Consider the following 22,009-nt stretch of genomic DNA (forward strand, 5'->3'; position numbering starts at 1 on the left):
GTTGGAGTTTCAAGCGATTTTCCAGATGTAAGAGCAATTTCACCTCCTTCAATAATAGTTCACTTGACAGAGAGAACTCCAGTTGGAACTCTGTCACACTGTCTCTTCAGGTTCCTATCCCTGAAAATGGGAGATCAGTGCCTCCCAACAATGAAAGTTATGATGGGTCTGCTGTTGATAGTGCCAGTTCTTATGGGACAGACAATGTGATTGTTGAGAGAAGCTAGGTTGCTGTACGTGTGAAGTTGTTATTCTGAGTGAGGTTGCCTTCACAAGGTTATGCAGAACTATTAACTTTCTCAGGACTAAGAGGGAAGTGTAGTTTGCCCTTTATCAAGTGTTATGTATTGCGTGTTCTCTAGTCTTGCATTATAATAATTTATTATTCCTTTTTTCTCCCCTTCTTTTCCCTTCTCTCTTTTGACCCTGCTGCCACCCTCCTTTATATGAATTAATGGTAGAGCTTCTGAATGTTGTGAGAGGCTGTTTTAGAATATTGTTGTTTTGATATGATGCTGAACTCTGTGAGGAATAAAAATGTCTCACTCATTCTGACTGTGTGAACTCTTACAATTAGAACAATATTCTTATCCCGAGAGTAATCATGTACTCGTCATCTTCAAGACTAGTGGGACTGGTGTGCCAACGGTCGTTTGTCAACAAGTTGCTTGGAGCTGGTCTTCATCTGATACTTGGTAATGAAATGGCTCCGTGACTGAAGACGCAATGAGCGTTCTAGAATTATTTACAACACCCTATATGTACGGTAAGGTCGGGGGTTAGGATTGTGCATAAATTTCTTTAGTGCTAGAATCTCAGCAGCTACATTTCAGTTAATCATAGATGCGTTATACCTCTTATAACGGTTGCCCTCCACTGTAGCCTGTGTAACGTTTCTGCAAATGCTGTATGTCTTATTCTTCTTAAGACAACTTTTGGTAAATGCTCTGCTTTACTGCGTTTAACGCTTTCATTGCTTAAGTTATTTTATTGGCGGATGAAAACTTGTACTGTTGATTTTTCTCTCTGGGTTTATAGAAGCCAAAAGACCGGAGTGTGGCCAAAGCCACTAGAATATAAACACTGTAATTAATTACTTCTGTGTGTGACTGATAAGTGAAGTTTACCACAACCCACAACATCACAGTGGTGGTATCTGCGACGGGGACGCCAAGGAGGGTCGCTGCAGCAAGTGACATTTTTCTTTCATATTCGTGTTTTTTTTATTGCATCGGCATTCACTGGTTTCCACTCCTGATATCAGGGGCTTGCATTGGCTTTGTGCCCGACTAGGATGACACCCAATTCCCTGACATCCATTTTCCTAGGAAGGCTGTAGGATGCTGACAGGAATGTTTATTTTGAATGTTGCACCTCATCTGATTATTCATCTGGACTGTTGATAGGCAATGAGTATGTCCTCAACGTTGTAATTGCAACCCTTTCATTTCATAGAACGTTCTCAGATTTCCTACAATTGAGCGGCCTTCCACACAAGCTACAAACATTGCAGTTCCACATGAATGGATGGATTATGTTGCTTTCACCAAGCCATGCTTTGGATGCACGGTTATCAGTATTGTGTACGTTGCTTGCAGTGGCAATGTTCTTCTTTGTCATTTCCTCGATCGCATTGGTAGCCAACTCTAGATATTTCCGCTACTCTAATCTGATAGCAGCAGCATCTAAACATGCAGATGCTGCTGTATGCCTAAACATGCTCTGCACCTAAACCCATAGTCTTTCTAGTAACATAGCAAGAATTTGCACTCCATAATTATACTAAGAACATGCAGCTGTATCTCAAAGTGCCATTAGCCAAGACTTCCAACACCTGAAGTCTAAAATCGTGTCTCCCTTACACAGATCAAAATGCCACACTGTACCTAAAGCTTAATTTGCCTTAACACTCAGGTATCTTAGGGTGGACTGCTCAAAGACTTAACCAGCCGACATCCCATCACTCTGGAAGGCTTAGTCTTGCACATTACAGCAACATAATAATGAATGTGGCCAAGTGGCAGCATACATTCACAAGCTCAAACCAGATTCTGTTTTCTTCAGGAACCTAGAGCCCTGGGCAGACATTTCAACTGAAAATTCATCTTCACCAATATAACTTGGCTTGTCAGGCACATGGAAGGCCACATTAGGGACCAGGCATATATCAGTATGCTTGCTGACAGATTTCTAAGAACATTGATGCAGAATGTAATCCCATTTTTTACAAGACTGTTCAATGCACTTGTGCTAATTGACCATTTCCAAGGCACTTGGCATAGTACATGTATCGCCACTTAAAAAAAAAAACTATATATAGTACAATTACCGATTCTACTCCTTGCTAGGTTTGTGCCTGATTTATGGTCTAGAGAATGGATTAATGTCTGTCAGGGTGACAGAGGTAACCACTCTGTCGCCCGGAGGTAAATCCTGTCCCCCAAATCTTAGCATTGGCTAGAACCACAATGGTTCTTGTTAGTGGTGTAAAAGTTTGACTAACAGCTCGTCAAACAGGGTGGCTGGCCATCAGACTTTTCAGACTTTTATATAGTTATACTTTTTTGTTATACAAACTCCCAAAGCAGGGGTTTGTTTTTGAAAAACTCTAACTAATGATCTCCACACCCTGCGAGTTTTCTCCCGTCATGTGTGTGTGTGCGGGTGGGGGGGGGGGGGTTTAATTTGTACTGTTTTGGCAATGACTGAGAACAAAAAAATCCACTCACTCTAAATTGGGCAGACAGTTGGATAGCTAACCTCGGATGGCCCATATTCCATCGGGTCACCAGAGGAGGCTGTCAGTGATAGAGCCGGAGTAGGCTCTGTCATCAACATGTTTAAGGTACGCCCAGCCCTAAATCAGGCAGATGAACCGTGGGTTTAGTAGAGAGAGTCTTCTGTTGCCATGGCAACAGAGTACCCTCTCCACCAAAATTTAAATCATCCTTTCTGTCATTGCTTGGTTTGGAAGATCAGGAAAATTTTCAGACACAAAACTGTATTTTGAATTACCTAGTAGGGATCTGGAATCAAATGGGTAGATGCAAGATATTGGGTTGTTGGTTGACTGAGGTATGAGCCCTGGTCAAGCATTAGCCACAATCCCTTGCTGGGTGAACCACAAAAAAGTCACTAATTTCACCTGTGCTTAACCCCAGGTGACTTGGTCCAAAAAGCAGTCAGCCTAATTTAGAGGCAACGTGTTAAGTATTTATGCATTACACAAAAAGCAGTACAGTGAAAACACAACACAATAAAACTCTCAAACCACTTTAGAACAATAGAGACAATTTTAATAAATATTTGACACCAAAACTATCAAAATCTAATTAGTATAACCGGAGTTATAAATTTTTAACATTTAAGGTTCAAAATAGAGTGTCCTCAGTTTTGGAAAATGGCCATCTGGGCAGATTTAGCACCACAACCAAGGGTCCAGGAATGGATGGAGACCTTTTGGTGGGTTTAAGACTCACTCAGGCTGGGTCGTGGTGCGTGTTTAAGATGGTGGGAGCTAATGTCATATCCTGTTAGGTCTGAGCAGGAAGCCAGTAAAACCAACCATTGGAGTCACTTCTGAAGTCCTGAGTGCAGGTGAAGATGTAGGGCTGGCCTCTGAAGGTTCAAGGCAGGCTCCAGGCACCAGAACAGTCCTTGCAGGTACAGCAACAGTCTTGTAGAATGCACAGCAGGTCACAAAAGAAGGCAGTCCTATGAGAGTCCTTCCATGGGTCCAGTAGTGAACTGAGGAGTGGGTCTGAGAGCCCTATTTTTATACTTGAGTGCCCTACTCCTAGACATTTCCAGAAGTGTTCTTTGAAGTTCCAGGAGTTTCCTGCCTCGCCTTCCCTGACTCATAGGTGGCTACACTGACAACAGAGGGTTTAAGCCTCTGTTGGTGACAGAGCCCAGTCTATTCAGGTGCAAGTGGGCCTATGATTAGCTCCGCCCCCCCATCAAGTCAGTTAATGGACCATTCAGCATTTGCTAATCCCACTGTTGTGTGACTGTCGGGGTGAATTCACAAAAGTGTCAACTGTCAGTTACACCCAGTCATGTGACCTAGGGCAGGCTGCAGGCACAGAGGGCTAATGGCAGGAAAATGGCAACTTTCTAAAAGTGGCATTTTCAAACTTGTAATGATAAATCTGAATTTTCTGTTAAAGATTTACAATTACAAGTTCATGGATACCAAACATGATGAATCTATCACCTTTGGTTTAGGAATACAGCTTATTAAATCTAATAAGGAATCACCAGTGTTATTCTTTGTGTGGGGTAGGACTCACAGTGAAAAAACGAATTTGGGAGTTTTTCCCTTCTAGGGCATGTAAAACTAAAACATCCTACCTTTTAATTACACTGCACCCTGCCCCATGTGTTACTAAGGGCCTACATCAGGGAGTGACCTATATGCAGGTTTTAAATGCCAAGTCGACATGGCATTAGGTCACTGCCTTCAGGCTGCAATGTCAGGCCTGGGGCAAGTTTTAAGGTGCTGACAGGACCATGTACACTCACCTGAATTCCAGGTTCCGCGGGAGCGAAGAGAATAAAACCCTCACCCCTAAACACTATTCTCTTGTATCTGAAACGAACAGGGAATGAGCCAATAACCTCCTGGGGAAAGGGATAGTGAACAGGGATTTGGGAAGGGAAGAGAAACAAAACACTGGTTCAAGAAGGAGGGTCACTGTTGTTCTAAGAAAGTTGCCTCAGGGCTTGGTGCAGGAATTCTAAGCCCAAAAACAAAAGAACTACAAATATCACAGAGTCTTTCATCAAAATAACAATAATTGTTATAATTCGATTAGGCAATCACCAAGTCTTTCAGCAAAGTCACAATAATTATTGGCGCTCAATTGCTCAACTATTAAGCACGCTTTTGGAACACAACAAAATCATTATAAAATCAGAAGTATGAATTTGTCTTTTGTTATTCGTTTTCACACAACAGACTTGCTCCAAAACAATCAGAATAAACGTTTATGTTTGCATAGAAATCAAGCAGTGCTTTCAGGAGCTCACAACACTTAACTTCAATGCTGATTTTCTTTGGAAAATAGTTTTGTATCACGAGGTTCTCAGCATCGATGAATGTCTTTCATAATGCACCAAAAGGTCACTAACCTCAAGAAGGCTGAAAACAGGGAGATGAGAAGGCATTCACTTATGAACCGACTTCTCCTGGAATGTTTCGATTATTTGAGGAAGATGGAATACTGTTCGTAAATTCTCCAGCCGCTGTGAAAGTAATCCGCTCCAGAAGGGGAAGCTCCGATGAAGCCTTGCACTAAAAAGACAACTCCTGAAAGAATCACAGAACTCCAGCTGAACCGGGAACACCTACGAGCAAAGGAAGACTCGAAGCCAAGCACAGGAAACACCTTGGCAGTTCTCTTTATAGACTGGTGTGCTGGTGATGAGTCATCAGATACATGCTGGTGATGAGTCATCAGACACTTCTGATGATTCATATGAAGGAATTCAATGTCTCCAAAAACCGCTTGGAACACAGTTCACAAATGGGACAACACTTTCTTTTATCAATATAAACAAACATGCAATGTAATATTCTGTCTTCAGACGAAAGATCATTTTCCTCACAAGTTACAGGGAAGTGCTGTGCTATAAACACATTCATGGCATGTTTCTTCTTTTTTCATACATGCTGATTTATTTTGTGAGGGAGCAGCAAGAAGCGTAAGTGTGTGACTGCGAGTCCTAACAGGTGCTACTTATGTGGGTGGCACAACGGTGCTGCAGGCACACTGGTAGCATTTAATTTTCAGGCCCTGGGCATATGGTATACCACTCTACAAGGGATGTAAATTAAATATGCCAATCAAACCATGACTTAGGGAGAGAGCAGATGCTCTTAAGCACTGGTTAGTAGTGGTAAAGTGCATAGAGTACTTAGGCGAACAAGCAAAAATCCAGTAAAAACATATGAGAAGGAAGGCAAAACGTTTGGGGGAGACCCTGTAGAGAGGGTCATTTCCAACAGGACAACTGTGCAGGGCATAAGAGGAACGTAGCCAAGTAGGCAATGATGCCAGACATGCTCAGACAGCGCTCTATGCCATCCACCCTGCTATTGCAACAAATCCCTAACTTGGGCCCGGCATCTCCATCCCACATAAACTCACAGGTGTAACCCCGGGATCTACATTCATACCGTAGGAGATCTTGTCAGTCTTTCGTGATCTGCAGCTGATCCTGGCGACTGCACAGTGAATACATCGCCCAAGGGTGAAACTGACGCTCAGCACCAGGCCTTGAAACGCAGCCTTGAGAACTGATGGCTACGTACAGCCGCTGAGACCACCATCAGCAGCAACGAGGCAGTGATCCCCGCAGAGGACTTCAGCACCCTCACTGAGGCGTGGCATGCTGCTGGATGAGGTGACTGGACCTGCCTCTAAAACTCCAGGCGGTGACCCACCCTCTGATGGTGATTGCAACCTCCACTAGCCAGCACAAGGACCCAGGGACTTTCTAAACGCCATCAGGTATGGCTGTGCAAGGAGAGGAAATGTCTCCCAATTTATTGACCACATCGCTGCACTCCTGAGCCCTGCTACAAACCTGCTAAGATTCGGGTAGGCCTGGGACCTGTATGCCATGCCCCTGTTTGTAATGCTGGGCCTTCGGGGATCTCCCAGGATCGCGCTACCCCTAGCGGCAGCCCCTTCTAGCCCCTTCTAGTTTCCACCAACAATTGGCACCTGCATCAAGGCGCGTTTAATTGGCTGACCCAGAAGTTGAATGTAGAAAGCTGCCATCAGCACCCTAGGGTCCACACACTGCAAATAACCAGCACCCATTTCTGAGGCAGACTGTGGACCAGTAGCCCTCACCACTTCAGAGTCAGTGCTTGCCCTCCTTGCCACCAGTCAGATCGGGAGTTCCTCCCACTTATCACAATAGGGATACCTCCAAGCACCTATCGACACCCGGACCAGGGAATGCTGCCATCGTAGTGCACTATGCCTGCCACTGCTCCCTGCGCCACCCTGGGGAGCGGGACCACACTGAACAGGGGCCATAAGACCATCAAGTGCAACAAGCTACCTCCACATCCACAAATCGATGTGCTCCCAAAACCATGGAGCAACCTGAGTGGCGGGAAAGGCCCCATCCAACAGGGCACCAAGTATGAGCTGTGTCCCAAGACCTTTTGGGGGGATGCCCTAAACAACGAGCAATACCCAGTGCTCATTTTGAGGCACAACATGACTAGCTGCCTGGTGGGAAACCTAGCCAAATACCCCCCTCCCATCTGGTTCTAGCTGGAGTGCTGGTCAGACGGAACATGCTGCACCTCCCCTATGAACGTTTTCTGATTTTGTCTAGGACACTAGGAACTGCAACTCTGAATGCTGCCGCTTACTAGAGATCAGATACAACTATTCTCTGCAAGTCAGTCATCACCCATGGGACCTTTTACCTTTGCCACCCCCGTTTGTTATGGTACCTGTGCAGCCAGATTTCTCCTCATGTCTCACTGACTCGCTGGCGGCTGGAGCTAGAAGGGCGCCTAGATGCTGGCCTTCACTACAGGGCTGCCTACGACGTCAACACCCACCTTCCTTAACTTCTTTCACTAATCCTTCGGCTCTACTTACCCTCAACAAAAGCTATGTGCCCAAGAGTCCTGTCACCACAGCCCAGAATGAGGGAGTCACCTACCCTCAGCAATATCAATCATCGGCCATCCAAACACCAACATACCAGCAACTAAACCTGTGATGCCTGACGCCCCCTCTACTATATTGGGCAACCCCCAACAGGGAGGCAGGGTTGACACTCCTGAATCTTTTTGGGACATTCTGGATCAGGTATTGGCAGCTATGGACATCCATGGAGACTGCCCTGGGGTCCCTGGTTTCGGAATTAAATTTCCTTCAAGACTACCATTGGAAACTCTCAGATAGAGTAACGTAACTGTAACTGGGGAGGTAAAGACTCTTGCCAAATTACAACCCCAAACATCAGACAACCAACATGCTATCCCAGACTTGCAGGAGCAGATTCAGACTCTGGAGGACAGGGTGGATGATACCAAGGGCCACTCCTGCAGGAGCAGCATTCAAATCTTGGGCATTCTAAATGGGTCGGAGGGTACCAACCTCTTGAAATTCCTGGACACCTGGCTCAAATCCTTTGTGCCCTCCTCAGACCTCACACCCTTCTCCTTGGAGAGAGTGCATAGTTTTCTGGCCCGCCATCCCTCGTCGAGGGCCCCTCCCAGTCCTCTGCTCACTAAACTCTTGCACTACTGGGACCTGGACACCATCATGTGAGCAGCTCGAACAGCAGTCCCTCTATATCTTGAGTACAAACACATCATGATCTTCCCACGCTATGCGATTGCGGTGCACCAACAACATGCTACCTTTCTGGAAGCTAAACAGTGTACTTCCCAGTCCGCCTCAAAATACTAGACCAAGGCAATTCACACTTCTTCTCCAACCCCATGGAAGTCTGCGAATGGAGAGATTGTCACTCAGACTTCTCCATGCATAAAACTACGGATGGACCATCCCAGCCTCTGAGACCTAGGCAAAAACACCAGAGCCAGGCTCGCAGATGCCCCTTTCCAAAGTCCTCAGCCCTCTGGGCCCTGGCACTTGAACAAACCATAGAGTACTTGTGTAATGCTGTCAAAGCGGCAGCCAATCTAGGCACTTAGGCAGGACCATCGGAGCTTGACAACACGCCTCATATATTTTCCTCTGATGGTGACTCAAACTCTTCTCCAGCGTCTTCACAAACTACGCCTCCTCTCCCCCTGGTGATGCCTCAGACAACAGAGGAAATTATTTGAATGCACTACGAAATTCACACTCCTTTAATGCACCTCTTACCAAACTGCATGTGCAGCCCTTCTATAGTTTGTATAAAAGTGGTCACCCAAGCGGTGTGCATTCAGGACATTGTAGGAGTTTGCAGAGCCCTGGATAGAGATATCTCGGAGGCTGAAAAACACCCTATGTTGCTGGAGCAGCAGGCGCAACGTGACGCAGTAGGTTGGGCTACTCTACAGGAGGTGAGGCGTCATCATGTGACACTCTTAGAACGTCTTTGACGCTATAACATCACCTCTTATGTGGCTAAAACCCACATGGAGGGTGTAAAGTCTGGCAGCATCCTTGCGTGGCTGATCTGTCAAAAACAAAGAGATACATTAATCCTCGAAGTCTGATCCTCCGCAGGCACAACCGTGAACACACAACACAACATTCTCCAAGAATTCTGCAGGTATTGTTCAGAAATATATTGAACTCCTGTACAAGCACCGCTCGAGGGAAAAGACTCATTTCTCACACATTTGCAGTACCACAGATTTCTGCAGGGCAGCGGAAGCCCTAAATGCTGTCATAACGACATACATGGAACAAGACCCCTGGCCTCGATAGCCTACACCTAGAATACTACAGCACCTTCGCTAGTAGTCTAGGTCCTCTACTGGCCATAATAAACAACAAGGCACTGTACCTAGGGAAACTACCACCATTCCTTCAGGAATTCTTATTAATAAGTCTCCTCAGCCTAACAGGGACACCACCAATGCCTCTACATACCGCCCCATTGCCATACTAGGGGCAGACTACAAAAAATTGGGCAAAATCCTGTCAAACAGTGTTGTACTGGGATCTGCCCCAGCAGTATGCCCACATTTTTTTCTTTTTCAGTCACCTGTTTTTTGGATGTTTTACTGTGGGTGAACTACACTACCGGTGTCTCACCCACTGTAACTACACGGTAAATGGACTGCACATGTTTGCCTCCAGTGTCCACCTTTTCAGATAAGACTGCTGCGACGCGGTAAGGGGCACTTGACTGGTTATACATGAACATGCGCACACATGTACAGGCTGTGCGTGGGAGACTATTGTTGTGCGCAGCCCGGTAACAGCACGCAAGTAGCTTGACACAATGGGGACTCTGCAGGGATAGGTATTTACGTGGGATAGGCCTCTTGACGGTAGTTTACACTACTTGGGAAAGCCAGTGTGCTTTACTGTTTTAACTATAGTGCCACTCTATTATACACATAGGGAGGGAACTGCCTTATAATGTAGTATTTAATGTAGTATTTATAATGTTTCCTTTCTCCTTGGCCTACAGAGATCATTGACATCTTGAATTAGAGTGTAACGTGTGCGAGAAAACCGAATATGCAATGGGGGGGTGGAGCTGAGAGCCCAGGAACTGATGTGACTAGTGGCTTCTTGATGACACCATTTTGGATTGTCCCAACAAACACAACAAAAGGTGATGTGGAACCCCAGGATTGATTAGGGTGTGCCTGTCTTCTGGAACCTTCGTCTCCCCTTTATAAACTCTTGCACAAGGGGAAGACTCTCTCTTTCCTGAGGGTTTTCCACCCATTACGACTGCCTGGAAGGAGGACCCCCACTCAGAACCCAGGACTCTGTCCAGTTGACCCCAGGACCAGTGGTTCTCACCAAAAGCCAGTGAGGTAGGCCCACTTATTCGTCCCGAGGGCCAGCTGGGGGAAGCCCTGGACTCTTCTGCATCAACCAACAAAGCCCCAGAGGAGAACTGGCGCAGGGAGCCAGAAGGACCAGCTTTTGGAGGATGGACCGCTTTGGAGGTGAGGAGGATTATTGCAAGTGCCCCTATTTGATAGACCTTGCCTCTAGGAGTACAATGAGCCCAGACTTGTCCAAACCGGGCCAATGGGGTCCGAATTATGGCATTTTAAAGTTTGGCAACCTTTGACTTTCTCTGCCACCGAGCTTGTGTGGCTCTCCCTCAGGTCTCCTAAAGTCTCAAAGTGGGCCAGGGTCTGCGGTGGCACGAGTAAGCTGTATTTGCCCCTTTGTGTTGGGGAGAGAGTGTGCGTGGGGCCCCCTCTCCCATGTCTCAACTCACCTGGGGACCCCATCCCCTGGGCAGTTTTATGAAAAATGGGGCCAGGATCGCCTCCTCAGACCCCCAGCACCTCAAGAACGTGGGGAAGCACCGTTGCGCTTCCCTGTTGGAGACAGGGGGTGCCCAGGACCCCACCCCATCCCTGGGCCCCAGAGGCTGGCGGGAAGTGGCCACCACTGAACCCGTCTGCGGACAGACACAACAAAGGATTTCCGGCTCCTGTGACCGAAACAGGAGTGCGGGCCATGAGGGGAACTGGTGAGAGCAGCTGGGGGTGGGCTTCCCGTGCTGCCCTCTAAGGCCAGCCTGCTCTGGGGTGTCTGGGTGGGACCGCGAACCCCCTCGTCAAAGAAAAAAAAAACAAGAAGTGAAAACACATCGCAAGGCTGCAGCGGACACAGTGGAAGAGCCGCTTTTATAATATTCGCTGTAGTCTGAAAACTCGCCCCATAATGCTTTGCGGGACATTCATTTTTAACTGCCTTTTGCCCATTTCTTTGCAGTGGTGGTCCTAGGACGATGGGACCACCACCAAATTACGCAGCACAGCAAGCTCCTGCTCCTTGGATCCCATTCTGGATCCTCACCTTAAGTTGAGGTGGGGGACAAAATTATCACCTTCCCTGGTTATACTTGCATTTCCAAGCTCTTCCATGGTGGGTGCTTTTTCTCTACAGCTGGGAGTAGTTTGCCTTCTAGGGACCTTGTGTATGATAACATTTTAGAAGGCCTGGAGGGCCTTAAAATGTGTATTGCACTAGTCCTCTAGTGGTTGACTGTATGGTAACAGTATAATGTTGTTACATGTGGTTATGCTCTCTAGGGGTTTAAAATCTGGTTGCAGTGCAATGCCTTTTCACCATGCTGTTTTATTGTGATGCCCTCTAGGGGTTGTTCTGATCACTACCGTTCAATGTCAAATGTTTAAAAGAATGCACAAACACAAAGTTAATTTCTGACAAATGTTTATTGGTTTTTCATGATGATTGCATATGCCTTATTGATTTACCCCTCATCTCAATTCATGCAAAGTAATAGAGTTATCACAAAATGACTGCTGAAGCTCACTTGATTTGTTTGGGTGACCCCTTTGGGGGTCACCAAAGATTACACAATGTCATCTATGATATGTTCCATGTGCCAATGTATATTTGTAAATTTCTGCGTAGTATTTAGTAGTGTGTGCTTAATAAATGTACTTCTCCTTTTTCTAAAGAAAAAGTACTGACTGGACAATAATTTATTGAGTGTTATTGCGTGCCAGTGATTGGTGATTCCTAGCCCATACCACCTCCCTTTAGTAGGCCTTAGATTGCTCTGCCTTCTACCCTGTGAGGGTGAAGTGCTACAATGGGGTGTTTGGTTCTAACAGAACAATTGAGGAACTTTTACTTGTGCTGGCCACACAATTAATAGTCCAATTTCCAACTACCAGATACACAAATCCTCCCAGAACTCATACTTCCAGTCAAAGCAGGCAGATTTGTCCCATGTCGTAGTGCTTCACACAATCTTCGATGTCTGTTCCATGTGCAGGATCAGGTACCGCACTGCTTACCACATGCTGCATGCCTGATCCTGGACCTGGAGAAGGCATCAAACTCATTCAATTGGAACTACTTGTTTCAGGTCTTTCCATTGATTGGCATTGGTAAGCACTTAACAGCTTACACACGTCTGTTGTATACAACCCCTTTCATGTTCCGGCTAGGGCAATACACCTCTGACTCATCGAACATGGCACTTGGCCAGGGGTGTCTTCGCTCCTCCCTGCTTTTCACAATCGCCATGGTCCCGTTAGCCATCTGACTCTGGAGAGATGTACAGGACTGGGGCATTCCACTGACGGACAGGGCGCACCCGGTGCTGCTCTACACAGGTGACCTCTTGCTGTACCTCCTGGATACACCCATCGACTTGACCCCTACACAGGACGCACTTCTCTCCTTCGCTAAATGCACCGGCTTGGCAGTTAATTGGGACAAATCATCCATCTACTCACTGCATCTTAACTTTCCTCCACAGGCGATTTGTATAGGTGGGAGTCCCACTTACCTGGCCCAGGCTCCTCAGTCCGGTATCTGGGCATTCGCCTATATCATTCTCCACCTGACCTCCTCGATGGTAACCTCCGCCCCGTGTTAACCCAAGTGAAGTCACTAGTTCAATTTTGGAAAAACTTCCACTAGCCAATATATGGAAGATTGCCTTGTCAAAAACAGTGGTACTGTGGTACTGCCTCTTATATTACTTCGCCAACTGGCCCGTGAATCCTCCTCGCAGTTTCTTTAGTGAACTTGACACACTGTTGTTGGAACTCATATGGGGCAGTGGCCGCCGCTGGATAGCCCTGAAGAAACTACAACTACCTCTCAGAGAAGGCAGTCTAGCTGCCCCATCTTTGAGGCTTATTTCCTGATGGTCCAACTGCAGTGGGTGGCCAGATGGCTAGCGAATGGCAACTTGGAGGAAACATATAATCAAATCAAATCATTAGCATTTATAAAGCGCGCTACTCACCCGTGCGGGTCTCAAGGCGCTAGGGACAAAGGGGGTGGTTATCGCTGCTCGAACAGCCAGGTCTTTAGGAGTCTCCGGAAAGCGTAGTGGTCCTGGGTGGTCCTGAGGCTGGTGGGGAGGGAGTTCCAGGTCTTGGCCGCCAGGAAGGAGAAAGATCTCCCACCCGCCGTGGAGCGTCGGATGCGAGGGACGGCGGCGAGTGCGAGGCCAGAGGAGCGGAGGGGGCGGGTGGGGACGTAGAAGTTGAGGCGTCTGTTGAGGTATTCCGGTCCCTTGTCGTGGAGGGCTTTGTGTGCGTGGGTGAGAAGTCGGAAGGTGATCCTTTTGCTGACTGGGAGCCAATGCAGGTGTCTCAGGTGTGCAGAGATGTGGCTGTTGCGGGGTACGTCGAGGATGAGGCGGGCTGAGGCGTTTTGAATGCGTTGCAGGCGATTTTGGAGTTTGGCGGTGGTCCCAGCGTAGAGGGTGTTGCCGTAGTCCAGGCGGCTCGTGACGAGGGCGTGGGTCACGGTTTTTCTGGTGTCGGCGGGGATCCAGCGGAAGATCTTGCGGAGCATGCGGAGGGTGAGGAAGCAGGCGGAGGACACAGCGTTGACTTGCTTGGTCATGGTGAGAAGGGGGTCCAAGATGAAGCCGAGGTTGCGGGCGTGGTCTGCGGGGGTCGGTGCGGTGCCGAGGGCCGTGGGCCACCAGGAGTCGTCCCAGGCGGACGGGGTGTTGCCGAGGATGAGGACTTCAGTTTTTTCAGAGTTCAGCTTTAGGCGGCTGAGCCTCATCCAATCTGCGACGTCCTTCATACCCTCTTGTAGGTTGGTCTTGGCGCTGGCGGGGTCCTTGGTGAGGGAGAGTATAAGTTGGGTGTCGTCGGCGTAGGAGGTGATGATGATGTCGTGCTTGCGTACGATGTTAGCGAGGGGGCTCATGTAGACATTGAAGAGTGTCGGGCTGAGTGATGAGCCTTGAGGTACGCCGCAGATGATCTCAGTGGGTTCTGAGCGAAACGGAGGGAGGTAGACTCTTTGGGAGCGGTTTACGAGGAAGGAGGCGATCCAGTCCAGGGCCTGGTCTTGGATCCCGGTGGAGCGGAGGCGGGTGATTAGGGTGCGGTGACAGACGGTGTCAAAGGCAGCCGAGAGGTCGAGAAGAATGAGGGCGACTGTTTCACCGTTGTCCATCAGGGTTCTGATGTCGTCTGTGACTGAGATGAGGGCGGTTTCAGTGCTGTGGTTGGTTCGGAATCCGGTCTGTGAGGGGTCGAGCAGGTTGTTGTCTTCCAGGAAGGTGGTCAGCTGTTTGTTGACGGTCTTCTCTATTACTTTGGCTGGGAAAGGCAGAAGGGAGATGGGGCGGAAGTTTTTCAGGTCGCTCGGGTCAGCCGTAGGTTTCTTTAGTAGGGCGTTGACTTCGGCGTGTTTCCAGCATTCGGGGAAGGTAGCAGAAGAAAAAGAAGAGTTGATGACGGTCTGGAGGTGCGGGGTGATGATGTTGTCGGCTTTGTTAAAGATGAAGTGCGGGCAGGGGTCCGAAGGGGCGCCGGAGTGGATAGAGTTCATGATGGATTTGGTTTCTTCCGTGCTGATGTGGGTCCAGTTGTTGAGGGTGATGGTCGGGGATGTGGGTTCGGTGGTGTTAGGTTGGGTCTGGTGTCCGAAGCTGTCGTGGAGGTCGCTGATCTTGCGATGGAAGAAAGTGGCGAGGGATTCGCATAGATCCTGTGAGGGCGTGACGGCGTTGGCGTTGGCGCTGGGGTTGGAGAACTCCTTGACCATGCTGAAGAGTTCTCTGCTGTTGTGGCTGTTTTTGTCCAGTCTGTCGGTGAAAAAATTCCTTTTGGCAGTGCGGATCAGGTGGTGGTGTTTGCGGGTAGCGTTCTTGAGGGCGGTCATGTTGTCAGCGGTGCGGTCCTTGCGCCAGGCTTTCTCAAGTGCGCGACAAGTTTTCTTTGATTCTTTGAGGGTGTCAGAGAACCAGAGGGGTTTCTTGGTGTTGTTCTGTCGCTGCGAGCGTTTGAGGGGAGCAAGGTTGTCTGCGCAGTTGGAGATCCAGTTTGTGAGGTTGAGGGCTGCAACGTTGGGGTCGGTGGTGAGGGTGGGTTGGTTGGCGGCGAGTGCGGCGAAGAGTTGCTCTTCAGGGATCTTGTTCCACTGTCGGCGAGGGATGGGTTGAGTGCGGAGGTGGCGGGTCTCGCGTCGGAATGTGAAGTGGACGCAGCTGTGGTCGGTCCAATGAAGGGCGGAGGCGTGGCTGAAGAAGACGTGTTTGCTGGCGGAGAAGATAGGGTCGAGTGTGTGTCCGGCGATGTGGGTGGCAGTGTTCACCAGTTGTTTGAGGCCGAGGTTGGCGAGGTTGTCGAGCAGGGTGGTGGTGTTGGGGTCGTTGTTTTGTTCCAGATGGAAGTTGAGGTCGCCTAGGAGGATGTAGTCCGGTGAGGCGAGGGCGTGCGGGGAGATGAAGTCGGCGATGGTGTCGCTGAAAGGGGCGCGAGGTCCGGGAGGACGGTAGACGAGGGATCCTCTGAGGGTGGTCCTCGGGTCGGTGCGAATCTGAATATATAATAATACGCATTCCCTCACTACTGCTACCATCCGAGGTTTCCTGCTCCCACGACTGGTACCTAACTCTTCATGCTCCTTACAAGTAGCGATAGCCTGCAAATGCATCAATGGGTGCGATTCCTCATGTAACACATCACACCGTATGCTCCAGGGATCCTATTACATGATCTGCCCTGAAACCCAGGGACATACTCCGTTCGTGAGGCACTGGCACGAACGGTCATTGATCACTACCGCCGACCTCAGTTCTGAAGGCCATCTCCTGACATTTGATCAACTATCGACGGACCACAGCTTTCCACCAGGCCAGTTCCTCTCGTGTTGACAATTACACAACACATGTAAACACTCTGTGATCCACACGTGATGAAGAACCACCTACACACTCTGTCATTCAGGTGCTCCTCACCATGAGGGATGGTGGTCACCTGATAACAGTGTTCTACCAAGTGCTACGGACCCACACCTGGGCTTTCCTCGCTCCCCTACATGCAAAGTGGTTGGAGGACCTTACATGATGCTGAGCGGGACCAGGCACTGCCCTTTCCACAAAATGTCTCCAGGAACACCAGAGTCAAAAAGATACAATTTCATATCCTACACCAGGCATATTTAACCTCTGCGCAGCTTCACCTCTATTTTCCCATGGCTGACCTCCGATGCCCCAGTTGTCAGACTGGAGATGCAGACCTTCGCCACATGCAGTGGTCCTGCCCTCGCCGCCAACTAGAGCGGTATTCATGCCACACTGCGCATACTTACTGAACTTACTGAAATATCTACTTGGGAGGCTTGCGCCTTACGCATATTTAAGCAAGAGAAGAGACACTAGTTTTGTTGGGCTGGTCCTCCTTCTCTCCAAGAGGACACTTACACTACAATTGAGGGCCAAACATGCACGCTTGCTAGCGGCTTGGCAGAACGCAATGCTCAAGTGGGAGACGGCCGAGGGGATAGCCCTCCGGTATGAGGAATTGCGAGATCTTTGCAAACGCCCTATATTCCAGAAATGGGAAACACTTCTCGGCCAATTTATTCAACATATGTCCCCAGGCAACCCTCTTTTCTGAGATCTATTCTATGACGCACTGAACCTGTACCCCTGCATGCATACACCCACCTCATGATATGCCCTTATCCCTCCTGTTCCACTTTATCCCTCCTCACTCCTCACTCCTGATAAGAGATCCTTGACCCCGCCGTTCTGACCTGCCATCTCTATCCTATGAAAATAGACTGCAATTCTAGTCCTGCACTAAAAAGTCCTGTCTACTGGCCGATATATATTTACCCCCTCTACCTCCTCCCCTCTCCCAGTTTTTACTGTTTTATATAGAGGTTATAAGTTTGCATTTTTATCATTGTGGGACTTGAAACTACAACATTACTCTACCAGTTGAACACCTTATGTTACTCACGCAATATCCACATGTTACTGTTTATTTTACTGAGCTATTTGATTTCAGGATTCCCTGTACAGGGGTTCTTTTGTCGGAACACAACGCTTAAATGTTGAAAAAATAAATGTTGAAAACACCTGCTATAAAAACATTTAAAAAGGCTGATTAGGGATATTGCCTCCAAGGGCATGGCCATTTATGCAGCCCCAAATGCCATCTGTCCTGTCTCCTGCATCCTGGGGCCTGCTGTCTTTCCTCTTTATGTGCTAGCCCAGATCTTAATTTTTACAAAATGTGTAAACATACAAGAGAGGAATTGAACTTGCCTCTGTAGATCACTCATAAATATTTTACTTGGATATGGATCTTCCCCGTAAGTCATGGACATGGAAGGACATGGATACTAAGCCAATTTCAACCCTATCTACAGTTACCAAAATCATCGGAAGTGCTATGAGGCACACAGGGAGAAAGCACCAGCCACTTTCTATTCACTAAAAGAGTTATACAAGGTTGCATATTGGTTCCCTGAATTATTTCACATATTTCTATAGAAGCTTCAAAATATGTCATTACATAATTGCATCAAACAATTGCTAAATAAATGCTAAAAAGTCAATGGTGACAACAAAATGTTGTAATTTCTATTAAAAGAAGGTACTCAAGACTGTAGCATACTACATATTCAACAAAATTAAATACATATATTTAACAAACACAAACAAGGTGGTGATGCAGGGAATGGAGAGAGGCTGATAGAATCTTCATAGTATATCTTTTAACACTGACATATTTAAACAAATCCTACAAATAAAATTATTAATAGGTATCTTAAGCTTTTCGGAAGGCAAATATAAGAATCTAGTTATACTTTGAAAGAAGAGTGTATTTATGTAGGTTGTTGTACTTCTCCATTTATATTATTTTGGGGTTACAAATGAAGAAAAATCTATAGAATTTCCTGCAAGCCAAGGTATGACGCATACGATATTCTACCTTTGCAAAAGAAATATTTTCAATTTCCTTTCCAGTTTTGTCTCATGGTAACAGCAGCAGCTACTAATTTCAAAATGTTTACTAGTGGTTCTAGAAACGTATGGATCACTGAATAGTACTCACGAAGTAGTTGTAGCCTGAATAAAATAGATATTTGTATAATGAACTCACATTTATGCCAGATATTTGTCCGAAAGATATTAAGTTCAGAGCACTCAAAGGACATTTGCATATATCAATCAGTGAGGTGTTTTTTTTACCAGCCCACCGACTCTTTGTAAAGCTATGGCTGCCTTAAAGACGGGTCTGTAAGGAGCTGACCAGCAATGTAATTTATTTTAGAAAGATCTGACCATTCTCTCTAGAAAAAAAGGAAATATATTACATAGATTAAGTTTGACATTTGAATGATATCACAAAATTATGTGGCTGTGATAAAATGGGTCTGAACTTTGAATTCTTGCTACTTTTTCGTCTGTAGCCTTTGTCAGCAATGGATTGTGCGGCTCTTATACAAATGTACTCAACTACTGTGTACTGGCGGGAAAGGAGGTAAGGGAATTGCAGACCTCACGGAGTCAGTCAAGATTAGAGGGAGCGATCAGAACCTCCAGATTAGTTTGCGCAGGGTTCCACGCCATGCATTGGATGAGTTTTGAATGAGTGTGCCTCACCTCTGGGTTCAGACTCTGTAGGGCAACAAGATGTGCTAGGACTGAATATGACACTTGCAAGACAGAGCTTTGACAAAGATGGAAAGTTCAATGTACCAAAAAATGTATTTTCTCTGTAGATAAATAACATAAACCACGTATAGACGTTTTGTTTTATTCTGTAGTTTCCGTTATTTGTGAATTTGGCCTCGGGCTGAGGGCAGTTCATAGTTTTCCAATGTTTTTAAAACTTACAAAAATCAGCGGGTATCAGTGTTTATACTTTTTATGCTTTAAACAGGGCAGGGATTGTGTTTTTCTGGTATTTATAGAGAATCTTCTTTCTGCTGCCAAGGTAGTTCCTGCTGTTGGAGAAAATTGTTGAGGGCGCTACCATGGACAGGATAAAACATAATCCCCAGCATTACTTGCCTGGGTTGCAGAATTACCCTCACCCCAACAAAATAGGATTTCATTGGATTCCTTTTATGGGGAGATTGCTTCCTAACACTGGGAAAAACAACCCTAGTGATTACACTGATGGAGGATATTTGTCCCTGCAGAGGAGCTGGGTCACAATGTGCTGCATCCCGCTCCCACCAAAAGGCCGAATGCTACCCAGGGGGTACCTGCTCCTGAAGGGAGCTGCTGCTCCTACTGGCAGGACACCATTGGCGCCCAGAGAGCCCAAGACAAAAAATTATCTCAAGGATTAACTGTTCTTGGATGTTGAAGCACTTCTTACAAAATTGGATTCCTAGGTATTTTCTCACCAGTACTGTGTGTTTACATGGTGCACAAAAAAGTAAACAACTGTCTGTTCGCCCTTGTTCTGTTTTGGCTCCCTTAACCATCAAACTAGTGGAACTGCTGTCATGTATTAAAACTGTGTCAACTGATTAGAACGTCGGTAGGATTTTTTCAGGATTGTTGGCCTAAATTAATATCCAGAAAGTCCATCCATGCATTATGAACAAAAACAGTTTCATTTGCTATCCTTAAAGAACCTAGGGCAACGGACAAGTAACAGCTATGTAGAAAGTCAATGTAGGGCTCAGTACATCCAGTCCTAATCTGGAGTGCACTTCTCTCCAATACACCACACCTGAGATTCCTGGTGCAGCAGATTGTGTGTTGTAAGTTTGGCAGAGGTGTAGTGTTTGGAGCACCTGCAAGAGTCAGATTGTAAAAGGCTGCACAGTGGTTGTTAGTTACCGTGCGACTGACTAGACCTCAGCCTGGTGAAGGATAGCCATCAACAGGCATTAGGGCCATGTGATAGATAAGAGGGATGTAGGTGGGATTCCGGTAGTGGAAGGAATCCACGATCAAATGCAGTGCAGTGCAGCTGTTTCAGAAGATAGCAAATTGTGCGATCTGAGGATGCCCTGTAAGGCCAATGGTCATCCACCCGAACACGTGAGTGCAATCAGAAAAGGGTTCTAGAGTGGTCCTCCTTGGTAAGTTGTAGTAAAGTTAAAAAGCTCTTACAGTCCCCGATGGCATGCACGGGATGCAAGCCAGGTTTGCAGGGCAGCTTGCACGGCTTCAATAATGGATTGGGGAAGCAGGCTGAAAGAGGTAAGGCGCTAGTTGGCACAAACCACTCTCAGGGAGTACAGCCCTCATCATGTATTCTTTAAGGAAGACAGACCTCCAAGCCTACACAGCATCGTTAAAGTAGCACTACTTTCTCTGTTCCTCAATGCCCTGGCTCGTCTCTTTTGATCCATTTCAGTGGTCAGAGCCTGGCCCGAGAGTGAGGTCTCTGTCGACCCCCTGGAGGCGCTATCTTTGCAGAGTGAGCAAATTCTACTGATGTCAAGGGACAATCTGTTAAAGAATTACTGCAAGATCTTTACCATCTTCCTCTCATATAAAACATATGTCCTTGCTCAGAAACACACGTTCTTGCACCAAGCATGCACAGCCTGGTGTCAAATTATGGCAAGCCTTGCACACGAAGTGCAACAAAAACAAGACCCAGAGGGGAGCATTCTCAATATACTGCTCCAGGCTCATGAAAGAGCTTTCTCCTTCTTCCAGACACATTTTCATCTACTCCAACTCGGAAAAAACACTTAATTCTAATCAGTTGAGAATTTTTCTCTGACTCTTTAAGGTTTCACTCCGTACTCATAATGCAGCCCAACGTATTAAAGGCAAAAAAACACTGAAGGTCATTCAAGGCTTTCTGCAGCCTGAGGTTGTGCCTTTAGCCATCTTGTCTCAAAATTTCATTTTACATAACACATTCCCCTACTTATCAAATGTAAACATCTCTCAAGCAGTGTCCCCTTTGTGTGTTTGACGTTACATATCACCCTCTACAAACCACTGAGTTTCTTCTTGAAGATATTTCCTCAATTTATGTATACATTTAAAAAAACAAAATCGACAAACTCATTTCTTCACACACTCGAAAGCAGTGGCTTCATGCAATCATATCCATATGCTCTGTATTGCTTCGTATGTATGTACATATGTATGTAATATATATATTCCTCACAAAAAACGCCAGCAAATAAGGAGGCAATTCATGAGCGGTCCGGTACGGGTTCCGGAAACCCAAATATCAAAAATAAACAGTCTCCTTCTAATAAAGAAGAGTCCGGACTCCGTGGCACTGCAGTCTTTATTTACGTACAAACCAAATGAGGCATCCACACTCTTCTTTATTAGAAGGAGACTGTTTATTTTTTATATATATATATATATATATATATATATACATACACACACATATATATATATATATATATATATATATACACACACACACATATGGCCAAAAGGCAGCAGAGTGCTGTTCAAGGTCAAAGATAAACATAAAGTTAGCAGTTAATAGGAGGGGAAGCTCGGTTGTGGATAGTGAATGCACTGTGATGTAGTGTTCTTTAAAGAGGTGAGTCTAACTCTTAACTAAACTGGTACTGCATTGGGGTGGATCCTAGTGGAGACAGGGATGTCGTTCCAG

The sequence above is a fragment of the Pleurodeles waltl genome, chromosome 7 (genome assembly GCF_031143425.1).
Source record: "Pleurodeles waltl isolate 20211129_DDA chromosome 7, aPleWal1.hap1.20221129, whole genome shotgun sequence".
Lineage (NCBI taxonomy): Eukaryota > Metazoa > Chordata > Amphibia > Caudata > Salamandridae > Pleurodeles > Pleurodeles waltl.